Source organism: Uloborus diversus, chromosome 2, assembly GCF_026930045.1.
Source record: "Uloborus diversus isolate 005 chromosome 2, Udiv.v.3.1, whole genome shotgun sequence".
Classification (NCBI taxonomy): domain Eukaryota; kingdom Metazoa; phylum Arthropoda; class Arachnida; order Araneae; family Uloboridae; genus Uloborus; species Uloborus diversus.
This window is the reverse complement of record NC_072732.1, coordinates 1,831,393-1,843,409: the sequence shown is the minus strand read 5'-3', so window position 1 is coordinate 1,843,409 and position 12,017 is coordinate 1,831,393. Positions and strand designations below refer to the sequence as shown.

General features: G+C 31.9%; 1 long non-coding RNA gene across 1 annotated transcript; it reads right to left on the bottom strand.

Moving 5' to 3' along the window:
• Nucleotides 1–3,131: 3,131 nt before the first annotated feature.
• On the bottom strand, nt 3,132–10,352 carry LOC129235316 (uncharacterized). The gene is made up of 3 exons (XR_008581583.1): nt 10,283–10,352; nt 7,693–7,775; nt 3,132–3,211 (listed from the first exon to the last, which is right to left on the bottom strand). It is a non-coding gene; the product is annotated as an uncharacterized LOC129235316 (long non-coding RNA).
• Between the last annotated feature and the right edge of the window lie 1,665 nt (nt 10,353–12,017).

The window sequence follows — 12,017 nt, the reverse complement described above, 5'->3', positions numbered from 1 at the left end:
AGCAACTCAAACCTGGCAGCATTGTAATGCTGGGATTAGAATCTGCGTAACTTTCACAATGCTACCATGTCGTTTTCCACAATATACATTGTGACACGTTAGATAGATAAAATTTTGAAAATAAAAATTACAAACTAAGTAGCAACACACAGAAAAGTATTAAAAATGAAAATGAAAGAAGTTATCATAAATGGACAAAATTAGAGCTTGTTTTAAAGATAAAAGTACATTAAATACCTAACTATAAAAAATTAGAAAGTAAAATTTTTGATCCATTTTTTTAATGCTGATCTTTGTGCTTAAAAGTAAAATAAGAAAAAATAACCTTTAATTGCCACAAAAAAAGCATAAAACTGCAATTTTGTCCAATTAAATATTATTTCTTATTTTGCTAGTTTTTTCTTGAAATTTGAAACGAATGTGGAAACTTTTTAATAATCATTTATTTATGGCTCTCTCTATCGCTCTCTCTTAAAAGAGATATTCGTTGAATATTTTCAAAGACGTTACATTTCATAGCAAAAATATTGAAAAAAACTCACTCTTTTAACATCTGTTCGAGAATGTCCAGCAGCTCGTTTATGAACACTGGAACAAAAATAGGAAAGGTTTGTTCAATTTAAACAAGACAGAGTCGGTCGGGAGAAAAAACGAAAGAGAGGATCGAAAGACCCACCTATGTTGTCGGGGGCTCCGATCATGAAATTGTGCTGCTCCATCAGGTGATCCATGAGAACGGATCTAAGAAAACGGTATAAGCGAAAATTGAAAACTTATAAAGTACCTCAGAGGAATAAGTTTAATAAAAGATAATTGCAGCAAGAAAAAAACGTTTAAAATACTGCAAACTCCCGATTATCTGCAAGTTTAATCAGTGGTGGATATAGACCCTTCCCGAGGGGGGAGCTAAAATCGAAAATTTAAAAACATCATTTACCCCGGGGTAGAAGTGATCGACTTTTCACATATAGGACATTTTACACAAAAAATATAGGACAAATATAGGACACATTATATGAATAGTTTCGCTATGAAAAAAGAAATACATACATATTATTTATTTATTCTTATCAATGATTTTGTTTTAAAAAAAACCTTCAAACAAAATTATAACTTACACCTGAAATGACTTTCCTGTAGTTGAAAGAATAATTTTTGAAAAAAAAGTACTTTGTAGACAAAACAAAAAAAAAAAAAAGAACAAAGTGAAATTTATTGATAATTAACACAGCAACTCACAATATTTGCAGGGATAGAAGTGTCACAAACGTAGCTTATATAAATAAATAAAAACCGTCTTTGTGCTGAGAACTAACGGGAAATAACCAATGCTTTGTAGCACAAACACACAGACATTTTGCTCAATAAAATTCCACAAAAAGAAAAGATTGCAAAAAGACTATTATAACATTCCGATCGGAAAATGCACTGAACACAAAAATATACCCGCGAAAACAAAAACCAAGAAAAACCACGAAAACAAAACCAAAAAAACCACGCTGGAAAACAAAACAAACGGCTGTTGCCAAACGCAAAATTCTAAAACCAACTCCAGAATTCGTTCTCGAAACTCCACCCACTAAAGTGACGTCATATTGCTGTGGCCAATGAGAGAAGATGCCTGCTGCAGGATTTAGCGAGTTGTGTTTTTTAATTTGTAATTCGTTTGCACACGTACTTTCGACGAAAAATCCCGAGTCAGATAGTTTGTTTAGTGTTGTTTTAAAGAAATAAATTGGATAAAAAACAGGAATATAGGAAATATAGGACATTTTCCAAAAATATAGGAAATATAGGAGGATTTTCATACTTTTTTTGAAAATATAGGAAATATAGGATATATAGGACCACTTCGACCCCTGTTTACCACATTTGTTTCAACGATTTTGAAACAAAGGAAACCATTTTATGTTCAAATCTTTACTAATAATAAAGCTGAAAGTCTCTCTGTCTGTCAAGATCTCTATGAAGCGCATAGCGCCTAGACCGTTCGGCCGATTTTCATGAAATTTGGCACAAAGTTAGTTTGTAGCACAGGGATGTGCACCTCGAAGTGATGTTTCGAAAATTCGATGTGGTTCTTTTTCTATTCCGATTTTAAGAACAAAACTATCATAAGACGGACGAGTCAATTACGAAATTATCATAACGTGGTACCGTAACATGGGCACAAGCCAATTGGCGAGAAAATTCACCATACATTATTTGTAAATATAAAGGAGAACCAAAAGACCATTTAATTTTTCTATTACGGGCAAAGCCGTTCAGGTACTACTAGTGAAGAATAAATGCAAACTCCATACTAATCAAAAAATTGACTTTATTTGTCACATCAAGACCAATTTTCTTTCTTCTTTAAGACCAATTCTCTTTTTTGGCTTTTTGGATCTGAGGGACCATTCGAAAAAAATTTCTTCACAGATAAAAATTAAATGTAACTTTGAACTCAAAGGGGGGAATTATAGCTTTTTAGCTCCCCCTTGGATCCGTCCTTAGATCTATTAATTGCTTCATGGTTTATTCGCAATCTTTCACATAGAAAAAAAAGAAAAACTGCAGAGATGATTTATTGAATATAGAAAAATGCACATATTTAAAATTAACGAGAGCTTATTTCCGAAGCGACAAAAATCAACGAATAGTCTCGCATCAACAAAGTTACTGACACGTTGGAATTAAAATGTAATTCTAGAAACTTAGTCACAAGATGATACAAAAAAATTGTTACCATCAGCACAGCTTTACAGATTTACTGTACCAAAAAAAGTAGTTTACATGATACTCAAAATTTACAATATTAGCAATTAATACAGTAAACTGTCGATTATCCATAGTCTAACTGATTTTTTAAGTTTTTGAATGCACAAGTATTTTTTTCTTTTTAGCTATTTTGCAGACATTACACGAAATTCACTTATCCGCAGTTTCAAGCACTGCACCACTCTATCCCTTGGGAATTTACTTCAAATGAATCGTAAAAATAAACAACATGCTTGGTATGAAGATCCATTAAAATGGGATAACTAACTATCCCTAATAACAGTTAAAAAAAAAAAAAAATCAAATGAATGATCAGTTCATAAAAAAGAGGGAGAGGGGGAAAAAATGAAGCCACAAACCTATTGCCCATAAAAAACTTCTTGCAAAACAAACAAGGTCTTCCGAACGTTGTGTCTTCCCTTTCTTTCTGGAGTTGTTTCAAAACGTATTTCTGAAAAGAGAAGACAAAGACGTTATAGCATAGGCGGATTTACGGGGGGTGCAAGGGGGTGCGCCACACCCCCAAAATTTTTGGTTGGGTTCTGAAAACTACTATTTCGAAATATTTAAGTGGGATAATCCTTTTTTTTTTAATACCATGGATTATTGTAGAAGAACTTCATTCTTAGGACTTCAATTTCGAAAATTTTCCAGGGGAGAGCTTCAGAACACCCTGTCTGGTAACAGCATCAAAAATAGTCCTCCGTAGTATTTTTGGAACTTCAATTATGAAAAGTTAAAAAGGTAGCATGGGGGAGGGGAGGGGGTTACAGTCTATGAGTCTCATTCATAACCCAAGCTATAAATATGGACTATAATCACATTTATAAGACTAAAATTTCTAAACATAGCCTTGGAGCCACACGTATCTTTCTTGCCTTTAAAATATCACCAAGAACTGTAAAACTGCGTTTTCAAAACTACTATTTCATAATGAGAAGGCCATAGTTAGAAATAGTTATTTGAATCAAATCATCACGATGGCACCTAGCATTAAGTTTACTGACGTGTGTCAAAGCAAACAACCAAGGTGCCATTTTTAAGGAATCAAATGTACACATGAGAGTTTTCCCCATTTTTGCCGAAATCCGGGTTTTTTAAAGGTTTTCTAACCGTTTCTGAGATTAATCTAAATTTGTTGAAAAATTGTGACCAAAAATGTGGGTAACTTAAAAAAACTAATTGTAGTAGTTTCACTGAATTTTCATTAATTTTAAACACATTAAAGCAGAAAATAAATTTGTTTCGGAAGCATGCCAACACGTTCAGTGCCGAGAATAGCACCCCATGTTAGAGAATTCAATCCTTTTGCATCCGGCAAATATTTCATTTCTACTGAAAATTTAAAACTATTTTAGCATATGCTTCTTTTAATCTCCTCATTTTAATATTTATTTCAGAGATTTACTAATTTGTCCCTATTATTTTTTTGTTTCTATGAAACCATTGGTAGCTTTAATTTGTCTCATTTATTCATTTTATTATGCACTAGTGGCATCGGCAAGGCTTTGCCCATAGTAGAAAATGAAAAAGATCTTTTGGTTCGCCTGTATATTTACAAATAATGTATGTTGAATTTCTTGCCAATTGGCTTGCCCATGTTACAGTTCCACCTTATGATAACTAAGCTAGAGTTAAATTTAGCACTCCACTTGAGCTGGTCTGCAAAGATGGTGTAGGTCCACTTCATAATGCGAAGGCCATAGTTAGAAGTACAGTCGGACCTCCATACATCGAAGTAGCAAATTGCCAGAAAAAAATTCGATAAATAGAAATTTCGATATATAGAAACGATTTTATTTTATCCTAAAAACCTCCTAACACATTAAAATTAAAGCTAATTTTCGTGTATGAAACCTAATTTCTAATTGATACGAGCTTCGAATTAAACGAAAGTTTATAGTTAAAAAAATAACAGAAACTAACATTTTTGCGCCTTTATACATCTTTATTCCTCGGCAATTCAACTTGACCCGCAACATTATGAGATCTCGTTTTGACAATGTGATCGAGAGAAAAGTAAAAAACCAATCTGCTTAACTTGAATGATTTTTACTGAAGCTAAAAAGACGAGGAATGATAATCAACAAACAAAAGGGATAACTTGAAACTGATTTTACAAAGTTACTGGTTACAACTAAGATTTTAAATAAACGTGAGGGAATTTAAGAACTCCAGAACGAAAGAACGACCTATTTACACATCCCCCAACCCCAGATTCCTTATGAGTTTCGTAGCAACCTTTAGTGAACATAATTTTCTCCTCTAACCTTTATTTTCCATGAGGCAAACAGTCTAAAGTGGAAACAAAATGTACGAATGTCTCGAAAAAAAATTCGATACATACAAATTTTTTCGATACATAAAAACAATTTTTCTATGTAATGAACATAGAAATTTGCTGGCATTTCGATATATAGAAAATTTCGACATGTGGAAGTTCGATATATGGAGGTGCGACTGTAGTTATTTGAGTCCAAGCATCACGATGGCACCTAGCATTAAGTTTGCTGACCTGTGTCAAAGCAAACAACCAAGGTGCCATTTGTAAGGACTCAAATGTACATAAAAGAGAGTTTTCCCTATTGTCGCCAAAATCTGAGTGTTTCAAAGGTTTTCTAACTGTCTCCGAGATCAATCTAAATTTGTTGAAAAATCGTGACCAAAAATGTGGATGGGGATAACTTTTAGAAATAGTTATTAGAGTCAAATCATCACCATGGCACCTAGCATTAAGTTTGCTGACCTGTGTCAAAGCAAACAATCAAGGTGCCATTTGTAAGGACGCAAATGTACATAAAAGAGAGTTTTCCCTATTGTCGCCAAAATCTGGGTTTTTCAAAGGTCTTCTAACCATCTCTGAAATCAATCTAAATTTGTGTTGAAAAATTGTGACCAAAAACGTGGATGGGGATAACTTTTAAAAAACTAATTGTAAGAGTTAAATTGGATTTTCATTATTTTAAACACATAAAAGCAGAAATTAAATTTGTTTCAGAAACGTGCCAACGTGTTCAATGCTGAAGATGGCACACCATGTTAGAGAATTCTACCCTTTTGCATCCTGCAAATATTTCATCTTAATATATAACAATCTTCTGTGAGGATGTTTGTCACCATAAGGCTTTTAAACGGCTGGACTGATTTTGATCAAATTTTTTGTGTGCAATTAAGTTGTGGCAAACATGGTTTCGAAGTGTGATGGATCGAATCCGAAACGCTTTTGTTAATCAATCAATTAATTTAAACACTGGATGGTTATATCTCCTAAATGATTAATATTTATTTTAACCTACTGTTGAGCGAGAACTGAAATAAATATTTTACCCGTTGCCAAAGGACAATATGAAAGCCAGCTCTGCTTTTTGCAATGCAATTTCCTATTGTGATACGTCAATTGAGAACAGATAAAACGTAGAGATAGTGAAGCCTTCATTTTTTGAAGAGAAAAGATGGTGGAATTTAAAGACAGAACAAATTTTATTTTTGTCCAGATAAATTATAACAGAGTAGTTCTGTACACACAAGATCAGTGCAGTGGAAGAGTTTTATCTTTGGTGGAAAGAACAAATCAGTCGGAGTTCGTTCATTGGGACAAAATGGAAAATCAACTGATTATCAATACATAAATTTATTGTAATGGTGTAATAAAATTAGCATATAAGTCTAATACATTACCTATTGTGAATTAATCATTCAATTAAATTAGAGTGATTGTTAACTTTAGAATTCAATAAATCCAAAAAAGAAAAAAAAAATTATTACACATTGGTGCATATAATTTTAGATCATAATTTACTTAAAAGTAATAAAATTTAACAATGTGAATAAGCTAATATGGCGTGATTACACTATTACATATTACAGTAGCAGAAATTAAAACTCAATAGAAAAGTCAAATGAAATGATCAGAGACATACATACAAAATGGAGATTTATAGACTAAAAACATTTTAATGAAATATTTTTTGAGTTTTTATTGATGTCATCCCATAGTAAAATATTTATATACTCTGCATGGTTTAATCTTCATTGGAGACTTATAAATCGACTAGGAACAGCCTAGCTGGGTTTAGAGCCTGTTGCTGATCATCACATTCGTATTTGTATTACAAGAACAGATTTCACTTCATGTCAACATTTCCTTAGTTAAGATCAAGTAAATTTTCTTTCTTTTTTTTTAAAATCTGATTTTTAATTTTTTGAGGCTAAAACCTTAAAACAACTTTTTATTTCTACTTTTTAATTTATTTAATGCATTTATTATGGGCAGTAAATCTCCATATCATAGATAAACATTTTAAAATTTACAGCTGATATATTTGTTTTTATAAATGCTATTACATTTATTATAACCTATTAGCACTTATTTGATTTATATACACTTACATAAAAACTTCAACTAATCTTACTTTTTTCATTTTTACTTTAAAATATTTTACAATCAATTGTTCATGTACATATTTATGTATGATATTTTTATATTAAAATATTACTTGAATAGGAAGAATCTATATAATAATTTATTATTTTCAAACTTCAAATTTTTTCTAAAAACTTTCAGTTTACTGAAAAAGTGGACGAAATAACATTTTGTACGGAACGGTTTTTTCCGTGGTTAACAAAATAGGACAAACCTGCAGGCTAGTGTTTTAAATTGTAAATCTGTTATGTAAATTTTTGTTTAAAGGAAAGAATACCAAATGGCATACATCTTTATATCATTTTTTATGTTTATATAAGAAATGACATGTAAGAAAGTATAGCTCATAAATTCAATTTATCTTGTAAATTCAATTTTTCCATTTTTTCAAGAAGAATCCCGGAAAAGAACTAATTTTCTTTTCCACCGCCTATATAGGTTTCTGGCAATTTTACATCTCTTATTACTCCACTCATAGAATCGATAATAGAAATGGCAAACTCTGTTACCAATCGTGCTTGCTGCATGTTCTTCACGGCATTCTCGTCATCGGGATTTATTCTAGACAGGGAATAGTAGCAATCCATACTTCCTGTGGAGAGAAAAAAACGCCTTTAAGCACTTAAGAAATAAACAAACATTTCAAAAGTTATCTAATTGAAAGCATTCGAGATTGTCAAAAGATTCACCATATAATGAGTAGTAGAGCCTGTATTATATGCACAGTAAAATCATCAAAACAGGCAGGTGAATATGCATTAAAAACTCCTAAAATATGCACAACTTTTTTTTTTATATTTTTTTCTTTCAAGCAAATTAACATTTTTCACATCTGAATACAGGGTTCGTACTCAATTTCAGAAATAAAATGAAGGAGTTTTGGAGGACTTTCGAAGGAGTAAAGTGAGATTTTGGAGGAGTACTAATGGGCTGTCCTTAATCGATGTCGCACTTTTTTTCAATGTATTTGACCCCCTTCCTCCTTTGTCACAAAGTGTCATACTTCACCTTACTCCTCTTGTCACATGTCATATCTTTAATAAACATATTGTTATAATAACTGTGATGTCACTGTTTGTCACCCTCTCTCTTCCCCTTGTCACAATTTCATGAACCTGTCTTTCCCTCAAGGCATGACATCGCTAGTGGATGACCCTTTTTCAATATTGTAACGGATTCGGTGCGACTTCCAACTTTCTTGAAAGGACGACACAGTTCTTGATTAAGAATACAGGAAATTTATTTACACTATGTACAGGAAAGATCTTCAACAACTGCTAAATTATTCATCCGCAATTAAGCAATTATCACACAACACCGTAAACTCAACGTTTACACACGTATTTACTTCCAAATACAAAAACAACACAGCGAAATGCCTCGCAATAAACAGAGCAAAAATGCTCTCAGTTCGAAATATCAATCGAAACTCAACTGTTTATCCATCGCTAACGGCTTATATATACCGAAAAGAAATCTCTCAAATATTCCAGAAAATGCTACGACGTTCTACAACTACACTTCCATTGATAAAATCAGTGAATGAAATAAGAAAAAAAAGAATAGGGGGTTGTATACTTGAGCCATATGTTAAGGGGTTGTATATTCATTACGGGAAACTATTTACAGGTTACGTTACTACAATAATTACTATTTACAGGATTTGTAACAATATCATAAACACGATTAACTAAACAATTGTTTTTTCTTAACACAATCACTTAACACAGTACACCTACGTAAGTATTTTTAAATATTTAAATAATAATTACACAACCTGACTTTTGCCGCTGAGAGTGTGGAGGAGGGAAAAACAATAATGATAAAACTTATAAAACTTGAAAAAATAGCCAATCACCAGCAAGTTTTACTTTACTTATGAAATGTTTGTCTTCTAACCTTCAACTTTTATGATTTAACTATAACAGCCAATTTGTAAATCACATCTTTACAAAAAAAATAAATAAATAAATAAATGCACGAAAGCATATTAAAATCGCCCTGGTGACTAATGTTAGTGGTCGATCAAAGCATTTTAAGTTACTGTCAAAGAGGAAGATTATGTAGTCTTGAACTTTAAAAGAAGGAGTTTTGAAGGAGTTAAAATCAAAATGAAGGAGTTTGAAAGGCCCTTCAAAAAATTTCCTTAGTGAAGGAGTATTGGAGGAGTTTTGAAGGAGCGAACGAATTTTGGGGGATAAATTTTATTTTTTGGCCATAATATATGCAAAGTGGTCTGCATTTAATAGAATGCACAAAAAATCGACAGCACAAGAAAAGAAAAAAAAAATCACAGGTTGCACGATTTAATCTTCTTTATGAAGTAAAAAATGGTGTTTTAGTCTCCTTCTTTTGCATAACAAAATCTAAAAATGAATTGAATTGCCAACTGTGCTCCTTCCTCCCCAGTTTGAGAATTGGACGTAGTTTTGTTGTTTTCTGATGAAATTTGCATTGAATATGCACTCTTTGCCCCTCCTCTCCTCCAGAAAAATATGAAATAAAGGGCCTGGGATCTTGTGAAAGAAAGGGTCAATCCAGGTTTTAATTTTTAGGTCCATATTTTGTGAAAAAAAGAAATCGAACTTTTTCGTTTTGGGAGCAAAAAAAAATAAATAAATGAAATTTTTTAAACATTTTTAAAAATATTTTTTGGTAAAAAAAAATCTTGTCATTTCGTATGCAGCATATTTAGCTATCCCAAATCCAATCCAAAACCCTTTGACCTATAGGACTTCACTGGAAGTAACTTGGAAGCTGGAGGTTTTTTGTAACGATTTTTTGCTTATACTTGAATTGCTTGACACTGTCCCAACTTTGATTTATTCAATGATTATTCGTTAATTTTCAATTTTTTTCCTATTCCGTCTCACTCTGCTTTGAATATTTTTAAAAATACGAAAATCCCTCACAATACTGTCATCCCTGATTCCTGGCTCACTTAATAAAAAGGTTGAAAAAATTTTTTAAAGAAGCAGATTTGCAACTTAATTCTAGTTGAAAGTCTCAGCGTTGTGGGTTTCTCACATTTGTACAAAATTGCTTTGCTCATTACCATCAGCAATCTTTACAGAGATATTTGTTTTAAAAAATACAAACCTAGGAATGAAACAGTCGGTGAACTTTGCACACTTGACGCGTCCAATGTCAGGGCATTGACTCTGCTTTCTGAAATGAAGAATAAAATGCTTACGAGAATTAAAACATGCTTTATTTAATCATGTACTTAAAAATGAACAGGATTTCCTAAAATATTAGTCTGAAGAATCTTTCAAAGAAACACAATTTGGCAATTATTTCCTGTTTCTTCCAATAGCATTTAATACAATGAATTCATAACAAAACATAAGAAAAAACTTGTGAACTATAAATTTGCTGCAACATTAATGTTTCGAATTAACCAGTGCCACCTAATAAAATATCTGCAATTTTTAAAAGTTTATTATATCTACTTTATACAGCATTCAGGATAAGATGCCAGATTGTGTGATTCCAGCAATATTTCCTAAAATTCCACTCAGAACAATCTATTTATATATATATATATATATATATATATATATATATATATATATATATACCGGGTGTTCCATTTTAACCTGCAAGACCTTCATTTTCGCAACCGTTAGTTCTTAGATGTATACTTCCAATTGCAAAAGGGTTTAAAATCCGATGTAGAGTTAATGTATTGAAAGTTTGAACTGAAAATATAAATAAGAGTCAAAAAATGCAAAATTTAACTTTTTACATGGGTCCCAGGTCCTCCAACTGGTATTTAAAGAAATAATCTCCATTGAAATATAATTCCAACACAAAAAGTTTGATATTGGTACGACCAATATTCAGCGAGATATGAAACGCAGCGTTTTGTGATTTACACCACTTTTCACTCGCCATCAATAAAGCCTTTTGGGGGAAAATATAGCAGTTAACATGTGTTTAAAGCTATACGTGTGCAAAGAGTGTGGTTTTTCAAGTTGTTTGAGGTTTTGTAGTGTATTTGTGCCTATCACAGCATAACATTTGCATTTATTTTTGAATAGCAATGGAAAATATAAATAACTTGGTTTTCTTACTTTGAAGACCTGTCATTCTTCTGAAAGGGCAATAAGTTCTGATTTCAGCTTCTGTATGGTCCCTTAAAATTTTGAATTGGAATATTTCCTGAAGTTTTGGTCGCACAAATGTCAAGTATTTGGTGTCAGTAATAGCTTTCAATGGAGATTATTTCTCTAAAGGGGGGGACCTGGGGCCCGTATAAAAGTTAATCTTTGTATTTTTTGACTCATTTTTATTTTTGCTTCAAACTTTCAAAATCTTAATATTGCATCTGATTTTGAACATTTTTGCAATTGGAAGTATACACTAAGGACTAACGGTTGTGAAAATAAAGGTATTGCAGGTTAAAACGGAAAACCCTGCATATATGTATATATATATATATATATATATATATATATGTATACATATATATGCAACACCCATAAAAAATCATCTTAATATTGTGGAAAAGGCAAGAAATTCCACCTTGTAATTTTCCTTAGTATAAACACTGCTTCTAGTGAATTTTTTCCACCTAAAAAGTCATCGTTAGATTCGTTCTCCCAAAATATTTTGGAAGCTATTTAACTCTCTGATGGTTTTGAACGTCTTAGCACGCTCTTCTAAATGTTCATTGTCAAACAGTCCAAAGTGCAGGTAGCTAGGCATTAATAGAAGGTAGGGTGCTTGATTTACATGGCAAGTTACTCAAAAATAAAATTCTTACTCATGACCCAGGACCACCAGAGGGTTTCACTTGAGTGTTTCCAAAAGAACAATAAAATAGGAAGAA